General features: G+C 42.2%; 1 protein-coding gene across 5 annotated transcripts in view; it reads right to left on the reverse strand.

The window, feature by feature from the left end:
- Positions 1–22108, reverse strand: part of MSRA (methionine sulfoxide reductase A) — a 366455-nt gene that overhangs the window by 198244 nt on the left and 146103 nt on the right. The gene's annotated exons all lie outside the window — the stretch shown is intronic.

Below are 22108 nucleotides of genomic sequence, written 5' to 3' on the forward strand. Positions count from 1 at the left end.
TCCTCCCCGTCCGCCCGCCTCGGCTCCCTCACTGCAGTCGTCCTCCCTGTCCACCCGCCTCGGCTCCCTCACTGCAGTCGTCCTCCCTGTCCGCCCGCCTCAGCTCCCTCACTGCCGTCTTTCTCATCCCTTCCAGTCTGTCTCAATCTCATGCATTTTCAAAACTGTCATCTTTATTCTTTCAAACCACAAAACATGCTGGGCGTGGTGGCTCATGCCTATAATCCCAGCACTTTGGGAGGCCAAGGTGGGTGGATCACCTGAGGTCAGGAGTTCGAGACCAGCCTGGCCAACATGGTGAAACCCCATCTCTACTAAAAATACAAAAATTAGCTGGGCGTGGTACCACATGACAGTAATCCCAGCTACTTGGGAGGCTGAGGCAGGAGAATTGGTTGAACCTGGGAGGCAGAGGTTGCAGTGAGCCAAAATCATGCCATTGTACTCCAGCCTGGGCAACGATAGCAAAACTCCATCTCAATTAAAACAACAACAACAACAAGCCCACAAACAGGTAAAATGCAAGAATCTTAAAGAGTCTTAAGAATCTTATTGACTAAGATTACAGGTGATTTTTATTTTCTTCTTTTTGCTCTTCAGTATATTCCAAATTTCTATAAGAAGTATGCATTCTAACTGTCAAAAGAAGTTTTTAAAAGATGTTTATACAGACTGACAGATAGTCTGGAAGAAAATACAATAAAATATTGGAATAATGGTTGCCTGTGCTTTTCTTTTGTATTTTCATATATTTTCCAAATTTTCTGTAATGGGCATGCATTACTTTTATAACCCACAAAATGAGGGCAGTTGTTGAAATTCTAACACCCATATCCCACCCTCAGCCAATCTGAACCTTTGTCTTACGGCCACCCTCCTGACTGTGTGCATACGTCACTTCCTACACCCCCATCTCCACCTGAAGAAACCCTGCCCATCCACCCAGTGCCATTTCAGGTAGAACCTTCTCTTTCCAGAATGTCAGATACAAAGCTGTCTTCTTGAAACCCCAAAGAATGTCCAAGCCCCCTTAACTCAGGCATGTACATAGTCTACCCTATGGAATGACTGCTGGCTCCCCTGTAACCCCCTCTCTGCAGTGAACTCTGAACATGGGGTCCACCTCCCTGGAGACTGTCACATAGCCCAGCATGCACCTTGTACATATGAGACTCCTCGGGTAGAAAAAATCTGCTGAATTAAACTGTAACACTTGGAAATTTTAACAGAGCATCTTTATCAATGTAGTATAGTTCATAATGGAGGGATTCCTAAAAATAAGAATGCCAGTTTATGGAGAATTCAGCCCATCCATTGAGGCTTCAAAAGTGGAAATTCAATGATTATACGGGGAGGGCAGGGAATGTAGAGTTAAACATAGAAAGAAAAAGAGCTCCCATTTCACCTCTCCCTTTCCTCTTCCAAATTCCTAGACTCTAGACGTGGATTCAGAAGTGCTGAATGGGGCATATTTCCATCAGACTTATGTGCTGAAACACTACTTGTGTGGCCTCGGGCAAGCACTCTGTATTCTCTAACCCTTTTTTTCCTCATTTATAAACTAGGAATAAAGAGAATATTACTCACAGTCACTGAGGGGATTTCATCTATGAGGTACTCAGTAAGTGTTCGTGTCCACTCTCTTCTCTCAGGCTCCCTGCCTGCGCCACCTCTGCCCTCCCCACATATGCAGGCACACCCTCTAAACCCCCTCTCAGTCCACCCGAGGTCACAGCGGCTCCTCTGGTAACCCTGATCTCTGAGAATCACAGCATGCTGTGGTACAGCCCCAGAGCCAGACCCCCGTCCTCAGATGAAAGGTACCATACTGCAGCCTCATAGCAGCCTCTCTGGACTCTGCCTGCAGAATTCCTGAGCCAGTTTCTCCATTTCTCAAGCATAGAACCCTCTGATTATCACCCAGCTCAGATGATCCCTCTCTAATGGCTACTTCTGAACCCACAGCTTTGCAAAAGCTTAATGCTTCTTCATATATTGACCTTCTTACCATCTCTTGCTCAGTATCACCAGCCAGGTCTTTGTCACCCAAAACCTGCAAAGAATCCAAGGGCAGATGAGTGCGTGTCTCTGGGTCACACACCGGGATGTCTGAAGCCTTAATTTGTCATCTAAAAAATGAGTAGAACTAAATTATTTATAACATTCCAGTTGGTCACAGAATGATCTGATGACTCTGTGGGATGAAATAAGGAGAATCAAAATCTTTTTTCCTCTTTTTTTCTTCTCCTCAACTTTAACTGTGACACTACAATTGTGATCAGTGGGTAAATAAAATTTTCCCTACAAACAGCAAGTAAGTGGGTATCTTTTTCTAAGAAAGAGTATGAAGAAAAAGGAAGTTAAGGGAAAGGAATAAAGGAGTTTGTATCCACCAAATGCCTGCTACGAGCCACACACGGGTGTCTCTGTACATGTGGAATCCCGTGATAACCCTACAAGGAAGATGCTACTAGCCCCTACTTAAGGATGAGAAAACAGAGATTCAGAGAGGTTAGGTCACTTGCCCAAAGACACAGAACCAAGAGAGACTCTGGATTCCCATGCAGGAAGACCTGGAATTCAAAGCCAACGTCCTTTCTGCTATACTTCCCTGGAAACGACTTCAGAAGCTGGTCTCTGTGGACCACTATGGATGCCTGCAAGCAAGCTGAATTAAGAGCCTCCCTGTGCAGACACAGGGTTTGAAGGATGGTGCTGTGGTATCGAATTATTCATTAGAGATTCAGCGACACCTGATAGATGACATGCAGTTCACATGGATCTCGGGAAGGGAGCATAATTTTATGGAGTACCCTATTAGAGCTGCATTTTCTGTAGTGGGCATTTACTTGATATCAATAAAGTACATGTAGAGTCAGGAGCACAGACACAGCACAACACATGCAGCGTGTTTCCAAGGTGCTCCTCTCCATGGCTCCCTGGCCTCTTCAAAGGCAGAAGGGTGACACCTTGATGAGACCTCTGACCAGGGCAACAAAGGGACCCTCAACTTCAGCTACAGTTGGATAGCTGTGAGTCCTTGATCAGAAGGTGGAACATAGGCAGAGACCAGAAATATCCTGAGCTCAACTCTAGAAAGGCAGCTCAGTGGATGAGAGACAGCCAGACCCTGGCCACAGACACACATTCCCAGACACCAACTTGGTGGCCTGGAGTCTCTTCCGGTCAGCTATCCAGGAAAGAAGAGAGCAGGGGAGGGGAAATTCAAAGACGGGGATTTCAGCTCTATGATGCTAGGAACAAGAAAGATGAACATGTGGCAAAAATGTAAACATTTCAGTGTATATTCTGTGCTCTTTATTTTTCTGAAAACCTACATCATGTTAAATAATTCCACAAGACACCTTCCTTATCCCTACTCTTGATTGAAAACTACAAAATTTGAAAATACCTTCCGCTAATAAAAGAAACCATATAGTAATTAGCGTCTGATTGATATTTTCAGTATTTGATGGCAACTAATTACCTTCTGTCCACATCATTCCTAATGCTGCTTTAATTTGATTAATTTTTCTTTTCAGCCCCTTCCCTAATTTAAAACGTGCTCATACGCACGTGTACACTCCACTGTACCTCTGCACTGTGATTAATGCAGCTCCAGGTTCTTTATACACATTGCTGTAATTCAGCCTTGACCCCAGGAATATTCTCTGAAGAGTACCAGGTCTGTATTTACCAAGAGGGGTCAAGAATCAGAATTCCAAGGTTGGAAGGGACCTTCCTTCTCATCTAGCCTCAATGCCCTGCAAATATTCACGACCCCTTTCATATCACAGCAAACAGCTGTTCAGTCAAAGCTCAAATTACCCTCTGCCTCTTGAAGTAGCCCACTCCCCTCTACAGAACTAATGAGAGCTTGAAAGCTACTCCTACATTGAATCAAACCCCTGGAATGTTTCTTCCTTCACTTTAATCCTCTCCTTTGAGATCACAGGGACAAATTTAGCCCCTCTTCCTCATGAAACCTGCCAACACTCTTACCTCTTGAAGACAACTCTGGTAACTCCATGGGCCTCATCGTCACCAAGCAGAAGCCAAGCTCCTTCATCTGCTCCTCATTCAACACACTTTGGGATCCACTTACTATCTGCTCTCCTTAGAATGTGCCCCACTGTGTCTGTATCTCTGAAGGACAGTGGAGCCACAGCTGCTCCCCAGGGATGGACAGGAGAGCCATGGATCTCTAGACAGAATGACCTCTGCTCGTGGAAGCCTGGGCCTCTCAAACCAGCTCCCTGGAGCAGCACAGTTCTCCCAGCTGCTGGAAGGCAAGTGGTTGTTAGCTGGACATGGTAACAATAAAGGATTAAATAGCCAGTAGCACAACGGTCCAAGAGAACCAAACTCCTCCTGAGGACCTGAGAGCAAGGCTGAGATCAGGCAGGCTGAGAATGAGCTGTAGAGCTTTAACAGGACCTGAGAAATATGCACATCAGCTGGCCTGAGGCAAAGAAAAGAAAGCTTAAGAAAAAAAAGATTAGATAGATTAGTTAGTTAGATAGATAGATAGATAGATAGATAGATAGATAGATAGATAGATAGATAGATAGATAGAACCCAGTTTGCCAAAGAGGCATCCTTTAGTAATTTTCTATATCCTAAATGTGTCTGTTCATGAGCACTGCCTTTTCTAAGGTTTTTGCAATTTGCTTTTCCCTACTAGGGTGGGTAGATCTATGGAATTCCAATGAGCCAATGATCATGACATTGCAGTAGGTGTTGATTAATACAGTAGAATGCTCTCAGCTCCGGCTTAATCCTAAGAGAAAACATAGCATATATGGATGTGGGGAAGAGGTCCCAGATGAAGAAATTTCCATGAAAGGTCCCCAAAGCAATCTGCTGCCACAATGGGACCCTCTTCTTAGCATTCTTGAGAAGCAGTAAAACATCAGCGGATCAGCCTGGATCACTCCATTTCATCCCAGAAGGAACAGCAGAGCTGGGAGAACTATTAGCGAAAAGTCAAGCCTTTCATCTATCACATTCAAAACCGAGGCCTAGTCAAGAGAGCTGGTTTGAGATACTCAGTGTTTTCATCACATGTGACCCCTCCCCCATAGTCACCTGATCAGTCACCTGCTGTAGAAATGGGGTGAAGAAAACACTAGAAGCTGGGGTTCTCTGCCACTAGCTTAGCCAAATCTCATAACAGGAACCATGAGGTCCAGAGGCTAAGAAATAACTTGACTAGCATCATGAGCTCTTCCCCAAGTTACTGTGCAGTGAATCTGAGGAACTTAACACTTCCCATTTCTCCTATGGCACGCCATACAGTTGTTTACACCTTATTTCTTTCTGGCATGGATAGAATACTTCCTCTAACACTTTTCTACCTCCCAACCATTCTCCTCTCTTGGAAATCTCTGCCTTTCAGCATGGCTTGGCACCCGGTAGATGGTCAGTAAACACTAGTTCCCTTCACCTAGCACCTGCACCCTGCGTCCCTCCTCTCTGAGGCCCCGGAGTGTCACTCATCCAATGAGTACCCAGAAAACTAGGCTGGTGAGACATCTACACCAAATCGAGAGCTGTCACCATAAAGAGCATCAGCCCATCAACAGCTAAAGCCTACAGAAGTTTCCAGAGGTTTCCTTGAGACTTCCTCTTCAAGTCCCTCTCTATGACTTTTTGCTCCTCTAGTCAAACCTAAACTTTTAAAATTAGTTCTTACTCAACTCTGGGCACATTAAATAAATGAATACCAAGAATTTTTCCCACTTCTATCGACAACGTGAAGACTGTGATTCATCTAACAAGTATTTATATTCAGGGCTTATATCTGAGACTAGGCCCTGGTAATCCAAGACCAGTTCCTATCATCCAAAAGCACAGGCAGAGATGGGTAATCCATTCAATCTCTAATCGTAACGCAAGGCGATAAACCTTATCCCATGAACAAAGACACAAAGAAGGGTTGAGGGGGAAGGACTGAGGAAAGTCACAGAGACTTCAAGGAAGAGTAGCATTTCAATTGAATACGTGGGAGGGTGTGAAGTGGTTAGAGTAAGGGATGAGACGACAAGGCCTCAACACAGGTTGAGTGAGAAGTTGTATGTATGTATGTATGTATTTACTTATTTTTGAGATGGAGTCTCACTCTGTCGCCCAGGCTGGAGTGCGATGATGCGATCTCTGCTCACTGGAACCTCCGTCTCCGGGTTCAAGCAATTCTCCTCCCTCAGCCTCCGGAGTAGCTGGGATTACAGGCATGCGCCACCATGCCCAGCTAATTTTTGTATTTTTAGTACAGATGGGGTTTTGCCATGTTGGCCAGGCTGGTCTCGAACTCCTGACCTCAGGTGATCCATCTGTCTCAGCCTCCCAAAGTACTGGGATGATAGGCGTGAGCCCACCTCACCTGGCCGTAGCAGTAGTATTCATTTTAAAAAGGCTAGTAGAGTAGATTGAAATTAGGTTCTACAGGACCTTAAATGTCAGACTAAGGAGTGCAGGAATCTTTCTAGTGACCAAGATTTCCCCAGCAAAGGAAAGACATGATCATAGCTGTACTATTAGGAGTGTCTCTCTCTGACGGAGAAGTAATCAAATCTCGTAGAAATGAGGTGGTGATGAATCCAGGGACTCTCAGTAGAGGGACTCTCAGCTCTGTTCACTGGCCTCCATGCACAAGACTACTACCTGGTCCAGCCCCCATCTCTAACCCATTAAAGAGTGTGCCCTCTCTGTCCTTGAGAAAAGGGGACCCAGATAATTTTTTCTGGTAATAGTTGAAGCTGTGGTTTAAACAGGAAAATCAAGGTCTTTTGTGAAAAAGGAGAATACAGTTGTTTGTTTGGGAAGGGTATGAAGAGGTATGTGGGGAGTAGCAAGAGACTCCAACCTGGTTTCTTCAAATCTGGTCTCACACCCTCATGCCATTCTTCACATTGAGGCTGGAGCAATCATTCTAAAATGCAAAGATGATCCTATCATTTCCATAGTTCTTGATGCCCTTTGTAAAAAGTGTAATTTTCTTAATCCAGTTTATAGCTAAGTGGGTGAATGGTGACACCAGATAACCACAAGAAGAATTGGTTTGGTGGGAGAATGAAGCTACTATATGTTGAGGGCCTAGCTATGATGTGCCCATCACCACCCTATAAAACATATATATTCTATACCATTTAGACCTGCCTTGCCAAAGAGATATAATTATCTCCATTGAACAAATGATGATCCTAGGATGCAGACTGTAGTGATTTGCCATGGACCTAGAACTAGTGAGACGTAGAGCTGGGATTTGAACCCAGGTGTGAGTCCAAGCCTGTGTATTCCATCTCAACACACTGTCACCAAAACCCATTTGTTCTAAAAGGAATTGGGAGTGGGGAAATGAAACAGGGGTGGTCTTTGAGCAAGATGGGTCTTCACATTTTACATTAATCTTTCTCCCCACCCAAAACCTTTTGTACCATGGTCTTGATTTGACCCCTGCATTTAACCCTCTAGATTTGGTATTCATCTTAATTCCACCCCTACAATTTTTCATCAAATTTGTGGTCATTATTTCCTCAAATACATTTTCTGTCCCAGTACCTGTCTGGGCTTCTGGTGACACTCCAATTGCACATACATTACACCACCTGGCATTCTCTCACAATCACTGAGGATCTGTTCATTCCATAAAAAGTTTTTCTCTATGTGCTACAGTTTGGATAATTTCTATTGACCTGTCTTCAAAATCACTGACTGAAACCCAAATTTGGCTGACAACCAGTATCTGACATTCTATCCCAGTGGTCTGTGGAGGTAAAAGAGTTAAAAGATAGATGGAAATGCTGGTTTACTTCATTAATACCTTTTAGTCTTATTTCAAGCACTGATTTCATATTCTAAATCACATTACAATGTTCCTTTGACCTGTGCTCCATTCCAAGTGTACCAGAAGTACAATCTGAAGTGCTTCTCAACTTCAACTCTCATGAAATGACCCATTTTGTATGAGATCCAACGCAAACTTTCAACATGATTCTGAGTAGTTTAATTCAAACCACTCTATCTAAAAATGCAAGTAATATTGACCTGTAAGTAAAGTGATAATAATACCTAAATACTCTCTGGGGACTTGTATCTGTGTTTTGCTAGTGTCACTTTTTATAAATTTACTTTTTAATTGACAAATACAATTTTATTTATAGTGTACAATGTGATGTCTTGATATATGTACACACTGTGGAATAAGTAAATTACGCTAAGTAACATACTTATCACCTCACACACTTATTGTTTTGTGGTGAGAACATTTAAAATCTACTCTCTTAGCAATTTTCAAGTGTACAATATATTATTATTAACTATCATCACCAAGATCTCCAGAACTTATTCTTCAAGTCTAACTGAAACTTTGTACCCTTCAACCAACATCTCTCCAGCCCCTGGTAACCATCATTCTACTCTCTGCTTTGATGAGTTTGACTTCTCCAAAAATTCCACATATAGGCGAGATCGTGCACTATTTGTTTTTCTATGCCTGGCTTCATTTAGCATAATCCTCCAGGTTAATCCATATTGTTGCAAGCGACAGGATTTCCCCCTTTCTTAAGACTGTCTGGTATTCCATTGTGTATATGTACTGCAGGTTTTAATCCACGCACCCACAGATAGACATTGTATCTTGGCTGTTGTGAATACTGTCTCGATGAACATGAGAGTATGAATATCTCTTTGAGACAGTGATTTCATTGCCTTTAGATATGAAGAAGTAGAATTGTTGAATGATATAACAGTCCTGTTTTACATTTTTTTACAAATCTCTATACTGTTTTCCATAATGGTTGTACCAATGTAGAATCCTACCAACAGTGAGAGTCCTCACAACACTTGTCATCTTTTGAATTCTTGATAATAGCCAAGCTAATGTGTCATTTAAAAGGGCTATTTAACTTCTTAAAACAGAGGGAAAGAAAACCTTACAAAACTATGAAAATATGGCATTTGAGAAAGGTCTACAAGGCCTAAAGCTTTATTATTATTATTTTTCATTAAAAGCGGTTATGTTCAAGCCAAAAGTACTGAAGTAGGAGGCAACAGCTTCCTAAGTGGTATTCCTGCTGCATCTCTCACCAATCTAAACATGCCATCTTCAACAGGGCAAAGTGACTTAAAAAAAAAAAAAAAAAAAGTCACGTCACACCTCTGCCTTAAATCCTCTAGACTTCCTATAGCATGCAAAATAAATGTTAAAGTCCCCACAATTACCCACAAATTACCCATGAATTGCCCTTCATGGTCTCCTAGTCTCTGACCTCAGCTGCTCCGCCTCCTCCCTTGCTGATCACAGGCCAGCCACACAGGCCTCAGCCAGGCCACTCCTGCCTCAGGGCCTTTGCACTTGCCTTCCTTTTGTCTGGGACACTTTTTCCATAAATCTCTGCAAGACAACCTCTCTCACCTCTCTCAGGTCTTTTTCATTCATGCCTTCCCTGACTGCATTATTTTAAATTACAATCCCTCAACGATAGCCTGTCATTTCCTATTCTCTTCCCCTGCTTTATTTTAATCAACAGCACTTATCATAATCTGACATGCCATATGCTTTACATATTTACCTAATTTTCTGTCCCACCCTACTGGAGTATAAGCTCCTTGAGAGGAGAGAGATTTTTGTCTCCTGTTGCAATAAATAAACCATCTGATGAATATGTGAATAAATCATCTCAGTGCCAGACCATTAACTAGTTCTGCCATTAACTAGTAGCCTTACCCTGGGGAAGTCAATGTCTCTGAGCCTCAGTTTTCTCATCTCAGAGTTAAGTGTAAAGAACAAATATATATATACACACACACACACACATATATACATATATATACACATACACACACACATATACACATTTTTTTTTTTATAATATGGAGCTTAATATACACATGGGAAAGCTGGGTGGTGCTGGTAGAAGTGTTTAACAGCCTCTTCGTTGCGAGGTAGAGTAAACACGTCTTATATGGGAGAAAAAAGGGGACAAAAACTTCAATAGAGTTACCGAAACCTTCACGGCAATTGAAAAGCTATTTGTCATTCAGTTGGTGCAGATGCCTGGTCATTTCTTATGCGTCACTGCAGACCTATGTATTAGGATTGGCAGCAGGATGAAAGCATGCACCAGCTATTCGCTCGGGAAGGCAGCTCTCATTTTCTGCCCATGGGAAAGTAGAGCCCCACACAGACTCCATGCCAGTGGGCTTTCCCCATTATGTAGCCACCCCACTGCATATCTGTACTGAAGAGCTGTCAACGTTAGGCCTGGTCAAAGACACACCTGCCAGGCACAAGTGGCAGAATTATGGAAATCAGGAAACTGGAAAAGGGTCATCACATTAAAAGATGGTTGAGATTCAAAGGACTGTATAGGGGTTTTTAGGAGAGAACAGACATATGGCCAAAAAAATAAGATTTCTTTTCCTACAAAAACACAGCGCTGATTCACCCTGAGTAGGCTTGGTTCTTGAAGGCCACATCTGAGGATGTGTTCACTCAGCTTATGCTAAGCATATTTTTGAAAGATCGTTTTGAGTTTGTTCATGGTAATGTCTACCATGCCGTATCACTGATTATTTCCATATTATCATGAATGTTGGAATCTCAGCTGAAATCTGTAAGTATATAGGGTGGGACCTACATCAGAAGGACATCCATCTGCAGGCACCACTGTGGCTCCCAAGGTCAGTGCGCTCAGCAAGGAAATTTGGTCTTGGTCAACTATAATTCTTTGTCTAAGTCTGGAACACTGATGACCCAGGATGATGAAAAGTGTCTCTCCTAATAACACCTAGTGGTTATGAACACATAATAATACAATTATCATGGGCTTTTAAGACTCTGTACATAAGAATTTAGGGAAAGTTCACAGGTTCTTGCATCATTGTTCACACTATTTGGGCCTAAGGTATGCCAAGCTAAATGTCTATTTCTCCATATGGTTCAACCATGTTGCTTTAACCGAATCCCACTTCCTAGGCTTTCAGTGGTAACATTCCCAGTTATTCCTGGAAAAATAGAACTGGCACTGTTTGATTTTGATTGCCTACCAGGAAAAAAAAATGTGTACATTGTACTGGACCTAACAAATTTCATTCATGGGAATTGTTTTATTTTTATTTACCTTATTCATACACATTGTTCCAAAAAAGAATTTGAGAACACTTACAAAAATATATACATGAGATATGTATAAGATTAAAAAAGGAGTGGGTCAGTAAATATCTCCCCTTCTTGAATCCCCAAATATTTGGCAGTGATAACCACGGACAGTTTTACCTACACCTTCTGTGAGAACTGGAAGTATGGAAAATCTACTCTGGAGAGTGTCTTCTGCTACCCTCAAACTCATTCACAATTATTTCATTCACAATTATTAAGCAGAGGCGTGAAAAAGCACTCCAGGTGCAATGGCCCAGCTGTTAATCTTCGCTGTGGGCAGCATCCCTGAGTGGGCTTTGTACTTTCTTGACTGCTTCTCCATTTCTATCATTTCAGCATTTTGAAGGCATTCCACATCTAGAAGCAAGACCTCCTCCAACCCTCAGGCCCTCTCTGTAGTTGCTTTTCTAAACCTGAGATACTGAGGATCAGGACTCAAACCTGCACTGCAGCACGTCCCCTGGTCACAAGATCTGGGGAGAGGACGACAGAGAAGATCGCTGCTCTGTGGAGAGAGCTTTGCCTGAGAACCTGCCTTCTGCCACCTGACAGTGTGCCTGCTTCTTGCTTTACTCAAATCTGTTGCAGCAATCTGTGTACTGTGGCTCTATTTTCAAGTATTCACCCAACTGGTTACAAATTTCAATAATCTGGTTAAATGCCCAAGTGAAAATGGTCATTCCGTCAAATTAAGGAGGTTTCTATCCCTTGTTAAATGGCTTTTGACTTAAACCACTATCCACACATATGCTTTGACTGGGGAATATACACTTAAAGCCATGCTCAGATACACGGAGCAAAACAGCAGGTGCGGAGAATCACCGCTTATCCTGCTTTCTTCAGCAAACTGGACCTCACAGCAACCAAAGAGTGGATAAAGAGAAGTCTCTATTTATAGAAATATTTCAGCTCACAAATTTAAAAAATGCTAGAATTAAAATATTTGCAGTTTCCAAGCAAATAATGGATTGAGACAATGATCAGTAAGGGGTTGCTAACTTCACCAAAAGAAAAGGAACCAGGGCCGGGCACAGTAGCTCACACCTGTAATCCCAGCACTTTGGGAGGCCAAGACGGTGGATCACCTGAGGTCAGGAGTTAGACACCAGCCTGGTCAACATGGTGAAACCCCATCTCTACTAAAAAACAAAAATTGGCTGGGTGTGGTGGTGGACGCCTATAATCCCAGCTACTCAGGAGGCTGAGGAGAATTGCTTGAACCTGGGAGGCAGAGGTTGCAGTGAGCTGTTGCGCCACTACACTCCAGCCTGGGCAACAGAGTGAGATTCTGTTTCTGAATGAAAGAAAAGAAAAGAAAAGAAAAGAAAACAAGACAAGACAAGAGAGAGGAGAGAGGAGAGAAGAGGAGAAGAGGAGAAGAAAAGAAAAGGAAAGGAACCAGGTATTAAATGCCTCCTGAATGAAACACACCACCACTTACAGATGCTGATCAGGCCTCTAACTCTTGGTTTGTAGAAAATACAAGAGGACAAATGAACATGATTATCTGGTCAAGACTGAAGGAAATAGGACAGGCTGAATTATTTAATTTCTTAAACAAATAAATAGCAAGGGAAAGAGAGAGAGAGAGAGAAAGAGGAGTGAACTTACAGATGAAAAGAAACCATATCAACCAATTGCAATGTATAGGCTATCTGGCTCATGATTCAGCGAAACAGTTTTAAAAAACATTTATGAGACAACAGGGGAAATGGACTCACTGGAGATCTGATGATATTTAAAAAGTATATTTTAGGTATTAAAAATCCATCTTATCTTTTAGAGATATATACCAAAATATTCATGGATGAGTTGATAGGGTAGCTGAGATCTGCTTTAAATATGCTAGGATAGAGGAGGGGGAGGGAGTGGGGATGTAGACAAGGCATATTTAGCCATAACTGAGACCTGTGGAAGCTGAGCGAGCAAGGCTTCATTATACTAAGCTATTTTTGTTTGAAATCTTTCACAATTGCAAAGTAAAAAACAAATATCTTTTAAAACTCAACTGAGAGAAATGATATTGACAGAAAATCTCCTAAAAGATAGCTGGTCCATTGCTTGTTTTAGATGTAATACAACTAACTTCTGGGTTAAACCAGAGCCACCAGACAAACATGCTAGCAACTGCAGGGATGCAAAGGTCAAATTGTCCCTTGTTGGGAGAGGGTCACAAGCCCAAAGGGAAGAGCAGTGTGACAAATAGCCACGAGACTCACGCACTGCTCACTCCAAGGGTGCCATCAGCAGTGCTGCGGAATGCCTTGCAGTACAGTGTCCTCCTAAGTACTCTTGAAAGAAATTTCTTTCTGGTTCCAGAATCCAAAATATGTGTGATTCCCCCAAGCATGTACATTTTTAGAATCAGTAAGTAAAACTGAAATCCATCACTGTTTCACACCCATTAGGATGGCTATAATTTTTAAAAATAAATAAATAACAAGGGTTGGCAAGGATGCAGAGAAATTGGAACTCTTGTGGTTAGCTGGTGGCAATGTAAAAGTATAGCCGTTGTGGAAATGATATGGCAGCTCCTCAAAAAATTAAACATGGAATTACCATATGCTCCAGCAATTCCATCTCTGGGTATACACCCAAAAGAATGGAAAGCAGGGACTTGAAGAGAGATTTGTACACTCAGGTTCATCGCAGCCTTATCCACAACAGCCAAAAGGTGGAAGCAACTCAAGTACTGATTGACAGGTGAATGGATAAACCAAATGTGGTCTATAGATACAATGGGATAAGAAGGAAATTTTCATACACAGTGAAACATGGATGAACTTTGAAGACATTATACTAAGTAGAATAAGCCATTCATAAAAGGGTAATTACTATATGATTCTATCTATAGGAGGTCCCTAGAGTAGTCAAATTTAGAGAGACAGGAAGCAGAATAGGGGTTACCAGGGGCTGGGGGAAGGAGGACTAGACAGAGCTTAGTGGCTATGGAGTTTCCCTTTGGGAAGATAAAATAATTCTGGAGCTAAATGGTGGTGATGGCTGTACAACAATGTGAAGGTACTTAACACCACTGAACCATATGCTTAAAAAATGGTTACAATGATAAATTTTATATTATGTATATGTTACCACAATTTTTTAAAAATGAAGTCCATCATGCAACCAACTGATTTTTCTTCATGTTGTTGCTAGGAAACATAGAGCCAAATTTATGATCAAGCTTTATAAATTATGTAAGATTATGACATGCATTCTTTGCGTATTTCATTTCACTTACTTTTCCTTTGGCCTAATATTTACCTAATTCTAATGCATGTTAGCTGGCTCTGTCTTGCATATATTTTAATTTTCCTTTAATCCATTTTATAACAAGGCCCAAGATAAATGGCTGGGGAGAGTGAGAACAAGAAAAAGAATATTATGTTTTATATTATCTGCATTTGATCCTTGATTGCTCTGTATTTTTCTTAAAAATGCTAGTTGGGTTAAACTTAATAATGAGTAACTTTTTTAGTTTTAGTTGTTCTCTATACCTATGTTTCTCTTCTTAAAAAATTTAATTAACAGAGAAGCAATAGAAAATATTTGTTTCTCCTGCACATCCTGTTGAATGTATTTTCTCTGTAGAAATTTAAGAAATGTCCACCACATTTGTAAAATAAATCTCTCTCTCGTCAAAACTTAAAGGTAAAAAGGTCAGTCAAGTGGGTGGTCGCTGTACACTACTGCAAAGAGTGAAAAAATTAGCCACATCTGATCAGCTCTACAGTTGAGGCCAAAAGAGAAATACAGTATTTTCTGAGAGCTCTGTATTGACACAGAAGCAAACAACCAGTCTCACTTGGACAAGTGGTAAGAGTGAGGCTGACAGAGAGTTTAATAATATGGGCTTCTCAGTATCCAGCCAATATTAGGTGAGTTATCAACTAATGCTGTCTGTTATCCTTCAAAATCCCCGAGTTACGGGACTCATCTGGTGTTATGAAGGAGAGGTGATGGATCCCACAGAGCCTAGTGATGTTGGCATCACTCTCCCAGGGACTTGATCACAGCTCATCCAGGGTGAGGAGAGCAGGTGGTCCGCCAGGGAGCACCTGTCCGTCTGGTCTGTCATCCCTATGCCAAGGGCTTGATGCATCATTTCCTGACACTCTGACAACAGTCCTAGGAGGCAAACAGCTTTCTCGTCATGTTACAGATGAGAGATGGGGCTTAAGAAGGTGGGAAAAACTTGTCTAGAGTCAACAGGATTATAGGACTCCAGTGACCTCTGGGAATTCTGAATTCTTTACAGACTCCTCCATAACCTTTTTGTGGGAGGACGGCTTCACTTTCTGGTTCTTACTTACAACCCAAATGGGTGAAGTTGATGGATAAGTGATCTCTATACCAGTGAAGTGTTATTATATGAAACATTATCTAATCTACTCCCCTCTACAATGAATTCTGCGCCATCCTCCAACCTATAGTGCACGTTCCACGCTCTAAACATCCAAACCCACCCTCCTCTGTGACTCCATAACTTGTTCTTTTCTGGACCAGCCCAGGTCAATGTGGCTGCACCATAACAGCCCATGCTTTCCAAACCAAAAGAGATTTTCGACACAGGTTTTCAAAGGTCTCTTTCTCCTTCTCTATATTATCTGACTTCTCTACACTCAAGAAGAAAATAAAAGTTGAAATCATGCACAGGATATATAAAATAAAATGCATCTTAAACCATGTCTCCAATGACCATTGCCCCCTCAAGGTGCTTGAAATTACCCAGGGAGGAAGGCCTAATTTTTATCTCCCCAAGTGCTCTACCATTTAAGAACTTTGCATCAGCTAGCAGCCGGCAGTTCTGACCGTCTTGTGAATTTAGATTGTTTGGCTAATTATAAACACATTACAATGTCATTTGTTCTGGCCTTTTTCCTGGAATGAGTGGTTGCCCCTCCAGAGCTCACAGAATGGGCTTCAGTAGTTTTCAGTCAAGATTCAGGGAGAAATTCACCACACCGGGACTCGGTTATTTACCAACATCATGCTGGATGTGTGCCAGTGAGACACCAAGACACTTCCCTTTGAAGTCTGACATATTGCCGGCTGCTTCCAATGATGTTTTCTTGGCTGGCAGACAAATAACCGGGGCTGATTCAAAACTCACCTCCCACTCACGCCAGGGGGGAAACAATTTCTTGTGATTGGTTCATCTTACATGGATCTCACTCTCCTTGGAGGGGCCGAAGGTGAGTACCCCAGAGAGGTGCACGTCTCTGGGCTGCTGTCAGCCGCGGGCCCCTGCTCTGGGACCAGTCCATCCACACAGCTGTTCAAGAAAAGGTCCCGTGAGCACTCGGCGCCTTAGGCTGTCAACAGAGATGTGCCATGTGACAAACAGCACATTTTCCTAAGGCCTCGGCTTGGCTTTTGCTCCCCCCACTTGTTTGAAAAATCTTCAGAGAATCTGACCCAAAAAACATGTTTTCCAGTGGTTTGTGTTCAGAGAGACATTGCCGTCAGGTTACTGGGAGCCTAAAAATTCACGACAATCCAAAGAATTTGCAGAGGTACTTCTGCTGTTGCTGCTTGGTATCAATTTCTGAACATTAAGGTTTCTCACTGCAGAATTTTACCTTTCACCAAATAGCCTGGACACGAGTTCCTAAATGGTACAGGTTCATACCTTCAGATCCAGCAATCCCACTGCTGGGTATGTACCCAAAAGAGAGGAAATCAGTGTATCGAAGAGACCTCTCCACTCCCAGGTTTGCTGCAGCAGTTGTTCACAATAGCCAAGATTTGGAAGCAACCTAAGTGTCTATCAACAGAAGAATGGTAAAGAAAATGTGGTACCGGGGGAGGCTGATGCAGGTGGATCATGAGGTCAGGAGATCAAGACCATCCTGGCTAACATGGTGAAACCCCGTCTCTACCAAAAAGACAAAAAAATTAGCCAGACGTGGTGGCACGCGCCTGTCATCCCAGTTACTTGGGAGGCTGAGGCAGGAGAATTGTTTGAACTCGGGAGGCAGAGGTTGCAGTGAGCCGAGATCACGCCACTGCACTCCGGCCTGGGTGAGAGCGAGACTTCGTCTCAAAAACAAAAAAAAAGAAAGAAAATGTGGTACACAATGGAGTACTCCTCAGCCATAAAACAGAATGAGATCCTATCACCTGCAACAACATTGTTAAGTGAAATAAGCCCGGCACAAAAAGACAAACATCATGTGTTCTCACTTATTTGTGGGATCTAAAAATCAAAACAATTAAACTCATGGAGATGAGAGTAGAATGATGGTTACCAAAGGCTGGGAAGGGTAGGTAGTAGGGGTACGCGAGAAGATGGGGATGGTTAATGGATGCAAAACATAATAGTGAGAAAGAATGAATGAGACCTAGCATTTGATAGTACAACAGGGTAACTATAGTAAGAACTGTATATTTAAAAATAACTAAAAGAGTATAATTGGATTGTCTAACACAAAGGATAAATGCTTGAGGGGATGGACACCCCATTTCCATGATGTGATTACTACACATTTCATGCCTGTCTCAAAACATCTCACATGCCCCGTAAATACATACACCTACTGTGCACCCACAAAAATTTTAAATTAAAAAAATAAATAATGATGAGTTCAAAGAATTTTGAGTTAGCAGAATTTTTTTTTTAATGTTTCAATGTTCCAAAACAAAGTCAATTCTCAGTAATTGAGAAGAAAGGGTCTTAAAGGCTACATAGCCACTTCTGAACTGGTTAAGGATGACCACTCTAGCATCTGAATATCTCAAGTAATGAAGAAATAATTACCCTACATCCCTGGAAAGTATTAGTACAATATTAAAACTGCAACTGTAAAATCAGATCCATTCCCTTACCCTTACTGAATTATCATAAACTAGGTTTTATGAATATGAACTAACTTTCAAACTGAAATTATTCAGAAAGAATACAACAATATTTATTGAATATAATCTCCAAAGTTAGCATAACTACTAGTGTGGATGTGACATTATATACAATCCAATCTACGTCATTGAAATTTTTTCATTTGTTCACTTTATTTTGTCTATCCAAGTTCATTATTTTTCCATTTCTACTTAACTCAGTGCGTATTTACTATTCTTGCTTCAATATTTTATAATATATGACCTCATTACAGGGACACATTATATCCTAGCTACCTAATATCCTCCAGGTTTATCCCTCATTATTTCAATATAATTGTTCATAGCACCCTTTTCACTCTCAAATGTATCCTAGTTTGGATGACAAATTTATGTTCAAAGATAGTAAAGTTTACTTTTTTTTTCCAGACAGAGCCTCGCTCTGTTACCCAGGCTGGAGTGCAGTGGCACGATCTCGGCTCACTGCAACCTCCGCCTCCTGGGTTCAAGTAATTCTCCTGCCTCAGCCTCCCAAGTAGCTATGATTAGAGGTGTATGTCACCACGCCCAGCTAATTTTTTGTATGAAGTATTTTTTAATTGTACCAAAAATCTTCACAAATTAAGCTTGGAATCCCCCGCCCTGCATTTTCCAGTCTTTTCAATTAGTAAGCTTTGACTTTCTTGTGAAATTACATCTTCTTGACTGTGGAGTATTTTTAAGGCAATGAGTAGCTGGTCTGTGCTGAGAACAAACACCTCCACAGAGGCTGGAACCAGGCCCTCCACGTGGACAGAGTGGCCTGTGGTCAACGGACTGTCACTTTCATTAACATATTGACAGCCAGAGAAAACCTTTCTAAGACAGGCCCAGCAGGGTGGCAAAAGATATTCTCATATCTGAGGAAACCTCGGCCATGTTTCTTTAATCTCTGAGTGCCTCAGTTTATCTGCCTATAAAGGAGCACAATGATGCCCACTACACAGGGCGGGCGCTCTAAACATCAAAGGGGTGAGAGCCAAAGGGCACTCACAGCCACCAGGAACAAAGACAGGAAGTAATTGCAAAATGTGTGGCTCCACTTCCAGCTTGCAAGCAGAGGGCTCCCACTGACTTGAAAGAGAGCATCACACACAGGCAGGAGAAGCCCCCAGGAGGACCAAGCCTATTACCTTTGTTCTCATTGTCTGAAAGGGCAGAGGAGAGGGAGAGCCACAGAGGAAGCTAAGAATGGTGGGGGCAGAAAAACAAGACCAGAAGAAAAACTAACTGTTGGGCTACAAAAGAAAATCTGTGAAGACTGTAGGCCAGGGACAGTTTCTAAGGAATCATCTATCTATTCTCTGATCCCTTGATATGACCCATTCATGCATTTCTCACATTGGAATGCCTTTATCCCACACTCTATCTGTCCTTCCTGACATTTCACATTCTAATCTAAAAGCTTCATGGCAGTTCAATAGTCATTTGTAGAGCGGATTAAATTTCAAAGTTCTTATGTTGGTAGCATTCTAAAGGTAAGGTATATTCAAATGATTAACCAATAGATAATGACATTGTGGCCAGGTGCAATGGCTCATGCCTGTAATTCCAGCACTTTGGGAGGCTGAAGCGGGAGGATCTCTTGAGGTCAGGAGTTCAAGACCAGCCTTGCCAACATGGAAAAAACCCCATCTCTACTAAAAATACAAAAAAAAAAAAAAAATAGGTGGGTGTCGTGATGCATGCCTGTAATCCCAGCTACTCGGGAGGCTGAGGCAGGAGAATCACTTGAACTCAGAAAGTGGAGGATGCAATGAGCTGAGATTGTGCCAGTGCACTCCAGCCTGGGCAACAGAGTGAGACACATCTCCAAAAAAAAAATGATATTGTAACTGGTGATGCTATTTTATCACAAAATATGAAGACCTCCAAGGCTGAAGAATGGGTTTGAACAAGTACAAGTGCCATCACTGTTTTGGCGAACTCACAGTCAAGGGAATGTAAGACATCCTCTTGTGCATGAATACATGCTACTACGGTCAAATGGAAAAGCATGATAGTAGTAGGAGATGTTGCTCCAACCAGTATTCTCCCAGCAAAGGCTACTTCTCAAGACTCCTTCAGGGCACTCTGAGAAGGCATGCAAGTATACAAATTGATGTGCTAAATGGGCTTGACTGCAAATCATGCTTTTGTGCATGGATCCAGCTGAAAGTTGTCTCTGAATCTCTCAGGCCTTCCCAGGGTTCCTTGAACCAGTGGAGAGAGAGTCCGGGAACATCATGACAAGAACATGGATTCAGGGTCAATTAGACTTGGGCTCAAACTCTAGTTCCACCAACCACCTCCATGGCCAAGTGGCTCTGGATAAGTCACATGGCCTCGCTAGGAAGAGGAGTATGAGTCCATCAGCTTTGCAAGGGGGTGGCAGGATGAAATGTCCAATGTATTCCCAAGAGTCAAGCATTGTGCTGAGCTGACCTTTCCATTGCAGTGATAAACCACCCAAATCCTCTACTCCACCCTAGGCCGGGGGACAAGCAATAGAAAGTGAGAATCATTCTGAAGACATTAATATGAAATGCTTGCATATACTTAACCAAAATAGGGCCTTAATTTAAGCATCTGGAAGAGCTAAACTGCACTTCTAAAGTAAGAATTCTTAGATGTCAAACGTATTCTATTTTATGATGTGTATAATTCTGCCTCTTCTATGTTGTTAACTTGTAGAAATTATGCACATGATTCATCTCTTCTAAAACCACACACTCTGGCCATGCACAGTGGGCCTCCCAGGGGCTGCCTCCTGCTCCAAGAGCCTTCAGTCCTGAATACATAAGAGGTAAAGGCCAAGGGCTTAGAGTTGCAGAGGCCTTAGAGCTCACCCATCAGCCTCCTCATCGAAAATGGAGGCTTAGAAAGGGGAAGTTGCTTGCTGAAAGTCAAACAATGAAGGCCTTGGGTAAGGATGTTGAGTAAGCTGCTATAAACCAAACCTGTCCACCCCAACCCCCTGCTGCAAACAAACAAACAAACAAACAAACAAAAAGGCTTGCCACAGAACCTTATTCCCTGTTATTTCCAATTCTGTAGTCAAACAATGTCATCAGCCCATCTGGTACTGAGTCTGCCCTTCAAGAAAGAAATTTTACTTCAATATCACAACAGAGGGAAACCCACTAATAATGGGTTAGTGTCATTTACTATTTCCCAATATGACATAAGACCTAGTTTCTCATATGCCTGGGGTTGGCAAATCTGAGAGACTGGAAAATAAATAAATAAATCATCAAAAGAACCCTCAGAACATTGATACATGTGACATTTGCTGTCCCATGATAACAGACACCATGCTGGGACAGGAAAGTTAGCAAATCAAACATTTTAGCACATGTTTTAGAGAGTCCACTAGGCCTCCTACAAAATCAACTTCTCCATTTAAATTTCTGAGCACAATGATCTCTAATCATATTTTAAAAGGCGATAGCCTACACAGAGCATGATTTACCAACACTGAAGTGGAACTGGGTCCCTGTTTATAACTCTCCAGCTGCTAATCCTCACTGATGCCTAATTCTGGTTCCATCTCTGGGAATAAGGGAACAATCTATTTTGAATGTGCTCATTTACAGACCAGGTTGTACTGAGGCTAATTTCCAGTTCAAACGCACTTCAGGGCTTCAAAGCAGTTTTGTACCCTCAAAGGAGACTACCATCAAGACCAGAGTAGGACAGAAGCCTACAGGAGGCGTGAAATCAGGGGACCTCACGTTTTTAGGATGAGAGACATCACAGAACCTGTCTAAAGGTGGAGGGGAAGGAACCAGGGGAGGCAGCTGAATGTCCAGTTGAAATTCCAGAGGACAGAGGATGTCATTTTCAGTGGGTAACACAGGGATGAACCCCAGAGCATTGCTAGAGAGAAGGGGAGGGGAGGTGGGAGGGGGGCCCAAAGGAAGGAGAGGTAAGGAAGGAAAGGAACAGAGAAAAGAAGGCAGGCCAAAAAAAGGGCCATGTGCAGAGATATTCTGAAGGAAGTTTAGATGACATGAGGCATGGAGGGAAGGAAACGCGGATTAAAAAAGACCTCTTCACCAAACAGTTTGGAATTTTAACAGAGAAGTTCTG

Source organism: Theropithecus gelada, chromosome 8 (assembly GCF_003255815.1).
Source record: "Theropithecus gelada isolate Dixy chromosome 8, Tgel_1.0, whole genome shotgun sequence".
In the NCBI taxonomy this organism is placed as follows: domain Eukaryota; kingdom Metazoa; phylum Chordata; class Mammalia; order Primates; family Cercopithecidae; genus Theropithecus; species Theropithecus gelada.